The following is a 16,263-nucleotide window of genomic DNA, read 5'->3' on the forward strand; positions in this document are numbered from 1 at the left end:
GGACTCTGCATTGTGCTCAGACATCACTAATATTTCATACAACATTTGCTGATCTTATTATAGCTTTAATAATAGTGTTTACCACTAAGTGCCAAAATATAAAATACGATTTCTACTCTCATTAGCTGGAGCCTTTGCAGTTAAAAAGATGCCCTTCCCTTTTAGTTTTCTTCCTCTAGAAAGATCCAGGAGATAAAAAAGTGGGGCCAGTGTACTAATCAGCTGTAACAGTTTCTAAAAATATGCTCATCTTTTTGTTTGATTAGAAGTACCCATACTTCAACCAACAAACATATTACAGAAATGTGGTTTGGGTTTTTGTTTTTTTTTTCCAGCAAAGCACATAAAGAGATTAGTATAACACTGCAACAATTGGAAGCTTGGAGTTTTGATTTCTAGCCACACCTGTGTTGTCTTGTGGGAAGCTGGGCAGATAATTTAATCCCTCCTAACTTGTTCTCTGTGTCTGTAATGTAGGTATTAGATAGCTGCATCATCAGTCTGCTGTACAGTATATAGGTGTTGTAAGATACATGAAAATTTGTAATAAAGATGGCAAACATCTGGCTGGCTGGCTGCTCCTGACAGCAGCCTGATAGTTACCTCTTTGAGGAAGGAAATGGGAAGTTTATGGCTGGACCTAAATCGTCCTCATAACTGAAAATGTCATCATAATGCTGTCTGATTTCAGGATCAGTGAGGAATCATCTAGCAGAAAAATCTCTCAGCACTGGGTACTTTGGCTGTCTACTCTTTTGTTATTATTCCTGTATGCCATGAGCATATGCCCTGTGTGGGACCAGATCTCTATTTTACCCATAAATTGTACATTAAAAAAAGTGCTAGCCATGCTAAGAAAAGAAATGTGACTCTTGACCACCCCTTTGCCTCAAACACACTGAAATTACTTCCCTGCTTCAGAAGCGTTTCACAGAAGGAAATTAATCTCCATTCCTCTAAACTTGGTTTCCTTCTGAACAGCTGTACTTTCCTTAAATCAAGATCCAGCCTCTAGAGTACCTGCTTGGGAGCAGAACATGCACTTAAGGTAGTTTAGCAAGAGCAGATTTCACTTTCAGTCTTATGGTGGATGTTTTTGGCTATGAGCTTAATTTTATGTCCATAGCATCTCCCAGTGTAACACAGAGGGGGGTAGAACTGCTCTTCCTGTAACTGGATCTATCATGGGTGTGGGGCAAATTTAGTGGATTGAGTGGGGTTTTTACAGGTCTAATGGCAGGATTGAGGCTGTATTTATACTGAGAAGCAAGAAGGAGAAGCTCTGGAGCTGGCTTGCCCAAGCATAAATAAATTGGAGGTGCGTGAACATTCAAAAAGTTCCCAGAGAGTCACATTGCACAACTTAATGGGCCTGGTGCCTTCACCTGTGCCAATTTTATGTGACTCTTAACTCTGGTCTTAAATAAAAATGAGACTTGCTCTAATGACATCAACAGCCTTCAGTGAAGAAAATGTGCTGCTACTTTGATACAGATCCCCTTTTAAGGAGGACACCGTAAACAGCCAAAGCTCTTTTTCCCATCTGGTAGATGAATGTTACAATTCCCTGCTCAGAACTGTGGCCTCAACAACAATCCTCTGCTTTCAGCATTAAATTAGATGATTTTATTAAGAATATTGTTATCTGCTGCCTCTGCTTTTGCCACCTTGATTTTGCTGTCCCCCTCCATTACATAAAAGGATGGAAAAGGGGGATGTGAGTTGGCTGGGGTAGGGGAGACAATAGCATGAGCAGGGGGTTAAATGAACCAGCTGTTATATGTGAAGTATCTGCTTTCTAATTGCTTCTGTTGGAATTCAGGGGGAAAAGGCACTGGCTGCAGTTAATTAATAAGGCAGGACTCACATAAACTCCAGCTGTGAGCACAGGACGGGTCTTTAAAGGATAAGCTCAGGAGGTGGGGCAGAGAGTTTGATTTCCTTGTACTGAATCCCATCAGATGCTGCTGGTTCTGTGTGTGTCCACTTAAGCCTTTTGGTTGGTCTGTCTGGACCAGACATGAGGAATCTGTTGCTGTCCACGTGCCTCACCCCAAGAAAAATGATCTCTTCTCAGAAATCAAAGGTGTAAGGCTATGTTTCAAGCTAGGGTGAAACTGCTGTGCTCTCACTTGAGCGTGGAATCCCTAAAAAGTGGGGATGTTTGGATCAAACGGTTTTTTCAGACTTACAGAAGCTTGGGCTTTTGCAGCTGGACACAGATACAGGTTTGCCGTTTGGTTCTCTTTTCTGTCTAGTTCCAGAGGGTTGAGATTTGGCATCCTGTCAACATCTATCTCATCTGAGACCTGCCACAGGAGCTTTGCTGGAAGGGTAGGACTGATGAGGAGGTTGTGCAGCTGATGCCTCCAGACCATGTCCAAAGGCCATTTTACAGTGATCTCTTTGAGGAGAACAATACCCAGTTCATTTCCTTTTTTTTTTTTTTCTAAGAGGGGCTCAAAAAGATCAGGACTTTTTCTGAGTTATGGACAGTGCCCCTAAAACCCACATGAAAGTGCAAATGCCAGAGTGTTTCCTCATTTGATCCTGCTCCAAGTCTTGATGCCACAGGACGTCCCCCACCACCACTGCAAGGTCCTTCTAGTCAGAGAACAGCTGGGGATCTGTGCTGAGACAAAAGTCTTCTCCCACTTCCCATGGGATAGCATTTCTGGATTTCAAAGCTTGTTGTTTAAGTGTGTTATGGTAGGAAACAGTGGAATGAAAAAAAAGGTGGGGGGGATGTTCCTATGTGGTTAATAGCCTGCTTTTCCTCAGTGACTGTGGAGGGAAACGAGCTTCCTGCTTAAGGTGAGATGTCATTTTCTGGATGGAAACCTTTGTGTCCCGGCTGCCCTGCTCCTTTCAGTGCCACTGCTCAGGGGAGGTCTCTTCCAGTGTGATCGCTCTCCCTCCCCGGCCCTCTCCTTTCCTGGCACCTTGCTCCTGCCTTGCATCAGTCCTGATGCTGCTCAGATGAATGCTGGGGCCAGCACCAGGGAGGGGACACCACCATGTGGCTGCAAATGGGCCGGGAAAGGAGGAATGCTCATTTTGGCACAGAGAGCCCAGCTGTCCTCACTGTACCCTTCCTCACACAACCTCAAGGCTCCAGCATCCAGGAGGATTTTGGTGTTTCACTGCTGCAGATTTCAGTGACAGCTCAGCCTGATGTGGGACCAAACTCAGATACATCAATAGCCCCAGTCCCCTGGGCTGGCCGTGCTGAGCTAGACTTTCCACCCAAGGAGAAACAATTGTCGGGTGTTACAGCACGTTTCCAAGCAAGCGAGGTGGGGCCTCGCTTTGCAAAGATCTATAAACAGCAGCTCTTTGTCTCCTCCTTTTCTCTTCACCCTGAACGTGTTGCTGTTTCCAGAGGTTGGTTTCAAAGTGCTGATTCACAGCCACCAGCCTTATTGTTTTATCTGAGGAGATTAGGGCTGAGAATGTTGTGGTTTTGTAGTGAAAAGACTCCATTGGAAATAGCAGGATATTTGACATGAGACTGTTATTTATGGTCAAATAACCATCTTGTTTAAAGATGAGGAGTCTTTTATTTTTTTCCTTTTCAAGTTTAGATCAATCATGTATGAAGAGAAACTCCCACTCAGCCTCCCCTGGCCCCTAATACTTTCATTTCATTCTTCTTCTGCTCATTATTTTATGATTTTGTCCTTGAGTGGAACATTTCTCTCTTGCTCTTCCTTACATGCACCATTGAAGAAGGAAAGAACTTACATTTAAAGCTCAAGACTTGTGTAGCTCTTAAGCCATAAATAATGTTTTCTACAGATTCTAAGATTATTAAATCCTTCTAGTTAGCCTCCCTCTTATTTTACAGCTCATCTGATTAGAGGGGACAGACTCTTGTTAAACTTGATTTAACTATTTCTGTTTTGCTTTTGCAAGCAGACATGAGAAAACAGGACCTGGCTGTATGCACTGCTGATCATAACACTTGCCATAAGAATGCAAAAAAAAAAGCTTGCAGCGAGAGAACTCATTGTTGGTATGGCAAAAAGCTCCAGAGAAGCCTTGCAATTCTTGAGATGTAGGTAACTTTCTAAATACAGGCAAGTCTACAAATGAAGCTAAAATCTATTTATCTGGGGAAATAAATGCAGTCAAATTACCCTTTTCTGTAAAGGGCTGTCAGACACAGAATCAGTGAAGGGAATACTTTAGTATGAGGAGATAGTTATGCTTGGGTAGTGACTGATTTTGGGCATCTGGAGGAACTGAACCATTGGGCACTGTCCTTTGCCTCCCCATCTCTGGCTTCTGTTGATACCAAGCTTGGGCTTTGCTGAGCCAGGCCTCAGCTTTTCCCTACAAATGCAGCCAAAGCAGCTGCTGCAGTTTGCAGAGATGCTGATACTGCAGCAATAAGCTGCACTTCTCCTTGATGAAATCTGCTCTGCTCAGACAGTACCTCAGGGGATGGCCCCAGAGTCAGGCCTTGCCATGTTCCAAACCACAGAACTGAGCACAGAGAGGAGAAATAGCCCTACCAGAGACAAAGCGACTGAAAAGTGCTGAAAAGCCTCACAGTAGGCAGCCTAAAACACGAAATTAGTTCCTCCAGTTAGTCCATGGTCATCAGTGAGGCAAATGCCTCTGCCTCCTGGGCCAGACAGGCCAGTGTTTTAATGGTAGACATAAATCTATTTAATTTTTCTCCTCGTGACCTAGCATATTCTGTCAGGCCAATGCATGCTCCAGAGAAGGAGCAGAATTTATGTGTACAATAAAACAATAGAGTTTCAGTGATATCAGCTGTTTGACGAACTTTAATATACATTTGCTATAAAACAGGCAGAAATTACCAGAATGTAATACCCAAATAAAATCCATGATCCATTTGCACGACAGATCTTCAATTTACTCACATTCATGTGAAAGAGACACATAAAAATGATATCCATGCTTAAAATCACTTAAAAGCAGTCTGAAAGACCCCACAGTTGCAAGTGATACCTCAGTACTTAGCTAATACTCATATTTCGATGGCTTTGCCTTCATGATTCTTCCAGTGGTTTCTTTATGTTTTCTGGTATTTTGCCAAACACCTGTGAATCAGTGCACAACAAATATTCCTGCCATTTAATTTAGCCTTGCACAGAAAGGCTATATTAGGCCTGATGCAGACCTAATCCCAAACCTCTAAAGAGGTTTAAGGCACTCTGGTTTCACCTAATCCCGAAACCTAAACCAGAATCATTGAAAACCTCCATAACACCACAGGAATGGGCAAATAGTGAGTTTGCACTATGAAATTATTAAAAGGACACAGTGTATCTTTTGGATTTGAGACCTAAAGCTTTGCCTAAGGAGCTTGGACTGTCCACAATAAAAGTGTTTATTTTGAAGTTAGGAGGTTGAAAGGTTTATTTGACTAGAGGGCTGATTTCACCCCTCCCACCCAAAAAACAAAGAGGGGTGATCACCCAGAAGAATGAAAAATAGGAAAAGGGATGAACAAGTAACAAGGGAGGGGCAGCCCAGCAAAGCAGTCAAAGATGAGACCCAGGCTTCTCTTTAAGCTCAGTCATGTCCCCTTGTGAGAAGGAGCAAGAGCACAGCCCCTTGTGCACAACTGGGCTCCTGGAACCTGAAGTTCCTCACAGCAAACATGTAAGGAAAGAGTTATTTATGATATAATAAATACATTGCTGCTGTTCAAAATAGAGGATTTGCTCTTTTGAGATCTCTTACTGATAGCAGATAACATGTAAAAACGTGCTGTAATGAAACTTTCAATTACAAACTGCATCCAACTGTAATAAATTTGATCTTGCATTAATTCATGTTAAATTAATTGGATTCTGTCATTCCTGAATTCTGGTAACCATCTTATCTTGCCATACAACTCATTATCTTTGCGTTGTGAAAGGGGTATTTCATTTCCAAGGCGACTGTAGGGAATATTAACTGTACCATATTCTAATAAGCATTTAGCCCCTGACAAATTAAAGACCTGAAGTATACTGCACATGTGGTTCCATTATATATAGCAATTTATAGCAATGATCTGCTGCTTTAAATCTCTTAATTCAAATCATTTCAGCAAAACATACAGGGAAATATGGGGCTGTGCATTAGACAATACAGAATGTATTTATCTATGCTTATGACATTCCTCCTAATGAGAGGCATAACCTCCTCAGTGTACTGTGTTCTCATAACCACTAAATGCCATTTAAAGCCCTTTAGAGCAAGGATTTAGGAATCAGTGTTCCTACTGATGAGAAATTTGATATGAGTAGAAAAGCAAGCTCCAGATTTACCTTCCCAAACTCACAAAAAACTCCATGCCTTTGTTTGCACCAACAGAAGTGGAACAGAATAGCACTCATTTAACAGCACTAGATTTAATTCAGCTTTGAAAGACTCTGGCTCCAAAGGCAAAAGTGGTAGGAAAACTGAAAAACATGTTTTATGAGGTACCAGGCTTTCTAGCTGGAATTAAAGCAAGACAGCTTCCTGAAAAACTACATGACACAGCTTTTAATTCCTAGACAGGTGACACAAGCAAATGATGGTTTATTTGCTTTCCTTGAGCAAGTCTTGGTGTGGCTGGAGAGTACCTGGGCCTGTGAAAGGGGGAAGAGTACATCTCTCTGCAGTGCTGTCATTGCACACAACTGCACTGCTCTTCCCCCCATCCTGCTGAGGGTGGATGGTTCAGTAGCAGGGTTCAATTCTAATCCCACAGCAGTTTTGTTCCAACAATACACACAGGGTTATTTAACTGTTGCCTGATTTAGTTCAGCTGTGACACCTAACCAGAAACTTCCATTGGCAGTGATGTCAGGAGGCAACTTTTTTCGCTAAGGAAGCCCTCCTGCAGGACCTAGGAACTTTGTATGGCTGTGTTGTACTGAAGAATTGTGTCTTTATCCCACAACAAACCCAAGTTCACACTGGCTCCTGGAGAAGACAAATGACTTCAGGAACGCATGGGGTTAAATGGATGCTGTGCACGCAGAGGGCCCAAACCGCGGCCCAAGGTGCACCTCATTGACCGGCCTTCCCAACCAGCTCTGGAGAATCGCCCGAGTCACAGCGGACTCGCGGCAGCGACAGCTCGACACCAGCGCCCCGGCCCAGCCCTTCCCGACTGGTTCAGAGCTCGTGTCTGGCTCCACGGAGCAGTGACACGCTCGGTCTCCCGGTGAATGCCGGGTCCTCCCGGTTACGGAGCGTGAGGAAGCGGGCAGGCGCCAAGCCCCTCGTAGGACCCTGGGAGCGCGGCTGCTCCGCCGGCGCTGCAGGCTGCCGTGAGCACGAGCCGCGCTCGCTCCCGGCCCGCCGGGGCCCAGCAGCCGCCGGCCCCGACAGCGCGTGCGCGCCTCCCGCCGGCCCCGTGACGTCACGTGCGTGGCTCGGCGTTCCTTCGTGTCCGCCTGGCTCCCGCGGGGATCGCCGAATAATCGCTATCACGCACCCGCCCCGCCGGCTGGAAGGGTGCTCGGTGAGCAGTGGGAGGGAGGACGGGGGGACCCCGCGCTCGGCCTGGGGGGCGGTGGCGGGGCCGGATCGGGATGGGAGGGCTCCGTTGTCACCGGCGCGGCGCCGCCTCACGGGCCGGAGGAGGTGGCGGCTCCGTGCGCACGCGCGCGGCGTCGCCACGGCAACGGCGCGGTGGAGGCTCGGCCGCCGCGTGCGGGGCGCGAGACTGGGGCAACGTCACCCACCGGCCGCGGCGCGCGGCCCCTCACGGCCCCAGAGCTCCTCATGGCCCCAAAGCCCCTCACGGCCCCAAAGCCCCTCACGGCTTCTCAGAGCCCCGCCCGGACCCTCCGGAGTCCCGCACGGTCTCGCATAGCCACTCATGGCCTCTCGGAGCCCCTCGCGGTCCCTCACAGCCCTGCAGAGCGCCACGCAGCCCCACTCCAGCAGGGGTGGGAAGAAGCTCAAGCCGGCACGATGAGGGAGATGTCGCATCTGTGGCTGATGTGAGGCATCTGCTCAAAAAAAGTGATGTTTTGATTAGGGTCTGCATGTCCTTGGTGCTCTGCAGCAGTTTGCCTGGACAGTCTGTGCAGGAGCTCCTCTGGCAGCGGTGATACAGTGTGTGTTCCTTGAGTTCAGAATACACGCCATCAGACATCAGTATCAGCACCAAACCTAGTGGTAATGGAGCTCACAGTTCTAATGTACTGCATTTTACAACTCTCCATAATAATCCCAGTACTTTTGTGATGAATAGAAATAAGTATTTTTAAGGTATTTAAGCAACACAGACACTGGAGGTAAGGCAGGAACAGCATTGGCTGAGTGTCGAACACAGTTCTGTCCAAGGAAGGCACAGGTGGTCTCTTCCCACCATTAGCAAAAGAGTAGTGGCAGTCCTTAGGAACACGTCAAAGTGCTTTAATACCTCTCAGTTGGAAGCATTTACAAAATAAAACGTATTATTGTAAGGTACAGTATGGTAATATGAAAAACAATGTATTTATCAACTGGTCAGAGCTCTAGCTCGGCTGGGCCCGCTCTGGGCTCGTGGCTGGCTCTGCGGGCTCGCTCGCTGTCGCCCTCTGGCGGCAGCGCGGCCGCGTTGTGCCCGCCGCGCTCGGGGACATTGCGCGCTGGCCTGCGACATTGGCGTCCTGCTGCTGTGTTTTTCTCCTCGGTAGTGCTGGTTGTTTGAAATAAGGAAACTGCCTCGTACAACTCCTTTAAATGCCAGTTTAGAGTAGAAAACAATCCCGGTTCCGGATTCAGCAGCTTCATTTTGAAATGAAAAAGGTAAAAAGCAAGCATGATGTTTGCTCTGGAAAAAAAGAGACCACACGAGATGGAAATATGTGTCTAACTTTTTCCTCTGGGAATTGTTTTGAGGAGAATTTTGCCACACTTTTTAGGGCAGACTCTTTATGACTTGTCATCCTTCCGGAGCCCCTTCCAGTAACCCCCAATTTTAGCAGCATTTCTGTGAAGCTTTTAGAGAGGGCTTCATGACTGGGAAATGTCATTTAAAAAGTGTCCTGTCTGCCTAAGTTGCAGGAAGTATAAAGAATTTTTTAAAATTTTATTTGTAACTAAATTACTAGATATTTAAAAAGCTACTAGAGCAACTTCTGCTTTTTAAATGATTCCTATTAACGTTTTTATTGATTTACAGGTAAATTAGGGTTTTTTTGTTTTAAAAATACCCGATGATCAGCAAGTCTAAACTGTTTATTCTGGCTTGGATGTGCAATTATCAGTTAAAAAGATTCTGCAGATGGAAATTATGTTGGTGCATGCACTGGAATAGATGCCTGCTTCTAATATCAGATAGATTGTCTGATTTTTGTTAATTGGTGTAGAGACTTATTTTTAAGCACTAGAACTACAATGTTGAAATTGTAAGGTATTTAGAGAGCAGATCTGTTGACTAAGTACATTTACGTCTGAGCATTTTAGAATGCTATGGGTTTCTTTCTGCAAAGAACTGTTGAGTTACTGACCTGTATATGTTCTTACATTCTAAAGAGACACATTTTTTTGCCTCTCTACCACAAAGTACATCAGGCTGTATTATGCTTCGTGTTTGTATAGGTCTTGTTTTTAATCTAAATACTATTTCTCTGCAAGCTCAGCCATAATGTAACAATGTACTGTTTCACTGGATTAGTAGTAACTGTAAACCAGTCATTGCTAATTACCTCATATGGGAAATTTAACCCTGAAGATTCTGATCTTTCAAAATTATATTCTATGAAGCACTGTCTTCATTGGGGAAAAATAGCTACTATGACTGCTCTTCTGTAATAAATTGTCTTATTGCAGCTGGATTATAGATGCATGCTAGTGCTATTTCTGGCTTTGTGAAGACAAACTTGACAAAAAAAAGGTTGAACTTTGCTTTTTGGACACTCTTTTTCAGTTGTAATGATGATACTTTTATACAAACTTGGAATCTCAACACAATATTCCATATTTGTTGTGTTTGTATGTGTTATAAAGGAAAAATGTAAGTCTAGTGGCAGTAATAGTGTTTTCCTCCCCAGAATATCTGTGTGGATGTGTGGGCATTTATACTCTCTTTGTAAGAATGCAGTTTGACTGAACTAGGATATACATGGTAGTCCAAATGAAGGATTTCAAATTAGTAATAGGTTGAAAACTCTTCAGCTACTGGGGTTTTAGTTTCCAAATTACTGGTCTCTGTGGAGTAGTGTAAGTGATCACAAAACAATGAGAATGAAACATATCTTAAAAAAAAAAACTGCACAATTTTTTGCCCAGGCAATCCAGCTTCCTTTTGAGGTCTGTGCTGGCACAGTTCTATCATTAAAAGTGCATTTTTTTTTCTTTTCATAAGCAATAAAATCATTTCACAACTGTAATGAATGCACGTCCTATGGTACATTTTAATTATATGCAGCTAATGATGGCATAGCTCGTCATTTCAAAAAATTTCTCACTGGCATTTATGACTTGATGTAAATGCTCATATATCATAGGATTATTTGAAAGAATTGAAACTTTGTGAGATGTCAGGTTTGCCATGTTGAGGAAAGTGACTCATTAAAGAAGAGGTGCTGGTTAGCAATGGGAGACTGTAGAACACACGTTACAAAAACAGGTCAACAGATTTACTTTAAAAAGCCGTGTTACTGGGTGTCATTTTAGAAAGGGATATCTTAACCTTGAAAGTTTCCAGACCACTAAACTGGAGAATCCAGGCTATATAATGATTCAGAAGCATTTCACATAGGAAACAGCCTCTTCTGCATCTCAAAAGTGAAAGTTCCAGAGGAAGTCACCTTTTCTGTAAATGGATTTACCAGCACAGGTCTTTAGAACTGTAACATCATACTGTGAGCAAATTAAGAGTTTTAGAAGAAAAAAAATCTTTAGTCAGCAAATCTTCTTTCTCATTATTTATTTTTAAAGGTCATAAGGTGACCATTACAGTAAAAAAAAAAATAGTTGTTTGTACAGGATAACCTTCCCAGATGAGATGCAACCCTGTCCTAAACCTCTGGGTCTGCAGCCTGAGTTTCCCAGAGTCGCTGGGTGACAGCTGAGTGTAAGGTAAAGCTGAGCAAGAACTACTTGGAAAAGAAACATAGACTAATGTTTAGCTTTTCTTTTTGTTTTAGTTATTCCATAGTTTTTCAGTAGGTGCTGAATTTCTTTGATTTAGGGGAGGGAAGGATTTTGCTTTAAAACACAAGATAGGAATCTTAGGACAGACTTTTCACACTCAGACAGCTGGAGCAGCTGTAGATTCCCCACTGAAATGAAAATGCAACAATTCAAGATTTAGAAAGGCAAAAAGTGTGACCAGAGCATTAAATAGAAGGGCCATATGATACCAAAATTAAGCTCTGTGTTTATTATAAAGAAAATCCTTGTTTTAGAAGGGAAAAAAATGAACTTGTTCCACCACTTTCTTTTTTCCTCAGGAGAAAACACAGAATATATCCTAGGTAATAAATCTGTTTTATGGCTCACATGAGAAAGGGTGGAGAAACTCCCATTATTTTCTTCCCAGAAATTGAAATACACATGAGCTAACATGGGAGACACTGGGATTTTCATCCAACAAATGCACAGCTGGCTTCTGCTTTTATTATTTTTCTAAGCCTAATAATTTTTCATTTGATTAGCTGGTGGCTGACAAAACTATCACTTGCACAGTGTTTTGTATATTTAGTAGAGTAGGTGTGATGCGAAAAAGATACTGTAATGCATGCCCAGAAGCATAGCACGACTTGTTCAGTTGATGAGAAATTTCTGCTTTCTGCTCTTCTTAAAATGCAAGTTTCTATCATCAGCATTGGAGTTTGAATATCAAGAAAGGAACTTCTTGATCTCTAGAAACAGGAAAATTCTGTAAGATGTGAGGATTATTTTTTCTTAATTCACGTTATAGAACTGTTTGATGCTGTGCACATAGAAATAAATTGGTAGGAGTCAGTTGGCAGTCCACAGTGCCAATTTTGCTGTGAGAAAGCAGTGAGACTATTTGAGAGAAGAACTGTCCTAGTCAGTGTTAAGAGGTGGGAAAAATAGAGCTGCAAACAAGATTTATCTAGGACTGTACACACAGTGTGAGCTGTGGAGAGAACCATAGACACAATGTGAAAACAGCAACAGCAGCCACCCACAAACCTACCCAGACAATGAGAAAAAGTGAGCACAGACATAAAGGTGGGAGAATAGGAGCCATTTAAGAATGAGGTTCCTCAGAGCCATGTCTGGGCAGACCTCTGTAAAGCCATGGATTCTCAGTTTGAAATCAGGAGGGAGAATGCCTATGAGAACTCCTTCGTGTGCCTTCTGCAGAATAAACAAACATATTTAAGAATCCAGTGTGCTGTTTTGCATTGACCATTAATGGCAGGGACAAAGCAGACTGGTTTCTCCTGTGTTGACTCCTGGTGTTTGAAGTGCTAAGCTGTGTTACTGTCTGTGTGTTCTGGGAGAAGCAATGATAACACCTTCCCTAAGTAAGCAGCGGGGGAAGAAGGCTGCAGTTTTATCCCGGATTGGCAGGTCTGTATTGTCCAAGTGTTGAGTGTGTTTCTTGTTATTTTCAAAAATTCCAAAACAACTTGATGTGTTCTGGGGGGAGGATAGAATGTTGACTATCTGCTTCCACTCAAATATTGTGTGATGGCATCTCTGGTTTTGATTTGTAGTCATTTACAAGTGGTATATACTCAAAAGTATGTAAGAAATTTCTAAGTGAAGTTAGTTTGAAGCTACAGGTTCATTACATAGCCAAACCTCTACCTTTAATGTCCTTTCACACAGTGGCTGCTGGGGAAGGAATGATTTTGTAAGGACTAGTGGAATCACTGGATTTTGTATCTGCGTTCTGACCTAGCTCCATTGCACTCACTAAATAATTGTTGACAAGTTCAAGCTCTGTAACTAGAGGGTTATGACTTTGCTAAATGCCATGAGTCAATATATGTTCATGGACAAGGAAAATGACCTTAATGGAAAAATAGGAGACTACTCAAGTGGCAGTAAATCATCGTGGGAGCTCTCTTTTGGTTGTGTCTCTCTTAGAGGCTTTATGCTGCTAGGGGTCAGAATTCTGTGGTGTATGGGACTGTTTTGGGTCATGGAATTGTGTGAACCTCTGTCGGGGATGGCTGTTCCAACTGAGTGCTGCCCAGTGCAGAGGCCCAGGTAGCAGTCTCTCCAAAGGATGTAAAATCAGGGTGGCCAGCTTCACTCTTCACCTCCTTTTTTCCTCTGTCTTCCTTGTTAGAATTTGCATCTCTGTCCTCCCAGGATTTGGCTAAATAAATCTTTTCTTCTGTAATGAATCTGTTTGTCCTTCTGAAGCTGTACTTTGAATTCTTGCCCCTGTGTGCCACACTGGTTCTGAGCTGAGTGAGCCATGTTCCTGTACTGACTGGAGGGGATGTGTTCCTGACATGCAGCTGGGGATGCTGCTGCTTAGGAAAGACCCTTGGAGCAGATGTGGTTGCCCTGGTGGCACCACCTTCCCTGCAGTGCAGCACCGTGGCCTGGTTTTGCACTCTGATCCCTTGTTCCAGGTGCAGAGGGCTCCTCAACCAAGTTGCAGTAGGTTGCAGAGTGGTCAAGAGAGTCCATAGAGCTGTGCCAAAAAAACCCAATTGATAGTGTGAGCAGCAGGGTCTCCAGCCTGCTACAGTTCCACAGCATTTGTGCTCTTTTGCTCTGGGTAACAGTTGGACCTTATCGAACCAGGCTCTCAAATCAGAGAGTAATTGGGAGCATGTGACACATTGCAGGACTTTTCTAATTTAAATTTTTTTTTCTAGGAGTGTGTTTAGGCCTCTCCTTTCACTTCAACAATTGAGGGTGTTGGTTGCTTCCTCATGTTTGTGTAAGAAAAGCTTTTTATAGTCCGTTTTTCCAGTTGGCGTATGTACTTCCTTCACTGCAGTGTAACACATCATTCTTCCCACTCCCTCCCAGCCTCTGAAGCTAATGGGAGACCTTCAGGGTTGTTTTATTTGCAATAAAAATGGAACTGTGTGGTTGGGAATGGTCATTGTTCTTGCCTTAAAATATGTTCTTGAACAAGTTTTGTTTTGTTCTTGGTAAAAGAGAAGGATGTAAGGAAGCAAGGAATAATCAGCCATAATTAGTTTATAGGACGTTTAGAGTGAACTGGACATCTCTAGCTCAATTTTGTTTAGCTGACAATCTATCAAGAAAGCAAAAGTTTGTCAGAAACATGAATGGAAGTGGGATGCATTCTTTTTTATTGACAGAATTCTTAGTGTAATGCCAAATGTGAAGAATTTTTGAGTATCATCCATCCCAGCTTCTGCAAAGTAACAGCTGGAATGAAGGCAATCTAGAAGTTCCACATCCATCCAGTATATTTTGCCCTGTCATGGTGAGTCTGGCACACTGACAGCACTTGAGCCTTGCAAATTTGGAGCTGTGCTGGAGGTCTTTCCTTGATCTAACATCAGTTACACTAAAAAGAAAGGAAAGGTAGCATGGCCACTTTCCTATCACTGGGTGACAGAGTCCTGTCCCTGGTCAGGACAGTGTGCACTGCATCCTGCTTAAGGACAGTACAACGCCTGGTTTGCCACAGCTTCACTCCTGCTTGCTGGTTGTTTTTATCACCATTTGTCCAGGAGTGTTACTTAGCCCCAGAATAGAATTAGTAATATTTACTGTGGAAGCCCTTTTTCTCTTGTTTATGACAGATAGATAATTGAGAATATCTACTGGGAATGCCCTTTATTTCTAGTGATTTGGATGCTATTTCTCAAGAATGATCATGCTTTGGAACTATTTTGTCAATTTTAAATATTTTTTTATATAATATTGCAAGGTTTTCCAACACTAATGAACATAGCCTAGATCCTTCAGCTGAGGGGCACGTGCAGAGATGGCCCCTGTGGATTGAACTGCCTCACTGCTTCAGATCATCACTATTTTTAGCCTCCATATATGCCTTTGTTTTTCCCAAGTGTCTAATTCTAAGGTGACGTTGTAACTAACCCAGTGAGGGCAGAAATTCACTCTTTTCCCATATACTAGCTCCACTGTAAGTTTGCAGCAAAAAAAATGGATCTTAGAGTCCTTGCAGCTTAAATCTTATGGGATGTCTACGGTCCTGACAGGTAATTCTTTAGCTACTTTTGTATTCTGCAATTTCTCTATGAAAATAACGCTTTAAAGGTATTTGCTTATTTTATTGCTCCACTGCTAAATAATTGAAATCAGCACTTAGCATTTAATTATAGTGATTTTTTAATCATGAATATTGTATAGTGCCTAATGGCGTAATTGGGCATTTCTATAATAAGCCTCTATTTTTTAAAACAAGGGGGAAATCTCTGAAATTCATGCCTTCATGCTTGTGCCCATTAAATGTGGTTATCATTATCTAGTGACGACATATGTTCTTCCTAACTAGGATTCTCTTCTCTTTCATGCTGATGCTATCTTCATGCTAGATTATTCCTGTTCCTAACAGCACCCCAGGGCAGTAGTGAGAAGTAAATGTGTCCCATGTGGCCGATTCAGACAGCAGCTTTGGGTGTGGGGAGACAATGGGTGAACAGACAGTAAGGGTCCGTGTGCCCTCACTGTCCCAGAGGCAGGGAAGCAGAGGGGGAGCAGGGCTGTGGCTCTGTGTGTTGTCAGGCTGCTTGGCAGTAACGTGGGAGTGCTGTGGTGGGACAGGGTGCAGTTATTTGTTATGCCATGCCGGAGGAAGGAGCCAGGGAGGAACTGCAACTGAGTCACCCGCTCTTCCTGGAGCGCCTCCTGGGGTGGTGCTGCTACAAGCAGCCCAGTGCAAGACTCAGCCTGAAGGCTCCAGCGAGCTGATTGCAAATATTTTGTAGAAGTCTTATTTTCTGGTAATTACTTTAACATGATTCAGTGTTTTCTCTTTTGTCTGATCTTGTTATGAGCCTTCTTGCCTGATCCTTCGCCCGCCGTCGTGGGAGCAGGGCAGGCGTTCCCACACCACAAGCACCGTTCCTGCTGGCTTTGGCCCCTCAGCTTCAGTGGCAGTCAGTAGGTGCTATTCAATACAGCCGACCAGTGATGTGTCCTTTTGGAAAAAAAATTACTGATCCTGGACCATCCTGAAACTACTAAGCTGTTTCAGATAGTGGGATAGAGCAATTTGTAGAATTGGGGTCCAGGTTCTGTTTGCCAGGTCACGTTTCTAGTGATTCATGAAATTAGAGCTCCTGTGGAAACCTGGAACGTTGCTTCTGGGGCAAATGTTGTGTATGAACTGAGTCCAAAGCACCCAGTCTTCAACAGATATATGAA

At 43.5% G+C, this 16,263-nt stretch overlaps 1 protein-coding gene across 1 annotated transcript in view; it reads left to right on the forward strand.

Annotated features, from left to right (window-relative positions):
• Positions 1-7,401: 7,401 nt before the first annotated feature.
• The window catches only part of GNB1L (G protein subunit beta 1 like), a 42,719-nt gene continuing 33,857 nt past the window's right edge, over positions 7,402-16,263 (forward strand). Inside the window, exon 1 of the mRNA XM_014894537.2 lies at positions 7,402-7,480. The gene's annotated coding sequence lies outside the window, so the exon portion shown is untranslated. The remainder of the gene's footprint in view (positions 7,481-16,263) is intronic.

Source organism: Sturnus vulgaris, chromosome 19 (genome assembly GCF_052056855.1).
Source record: "Sturnus vulgaris isolate bStuVul1 chromosome 19, bStuVul1.hap1, whole genome shotgun sequence".
NCBI classification, from domain to species: domain Eukaryota; kingdom Metazoa; phylum Chordata; class Aves; order Passeriformes; family Sturnidae; genus Sturnus; species Sturnus vulgaris.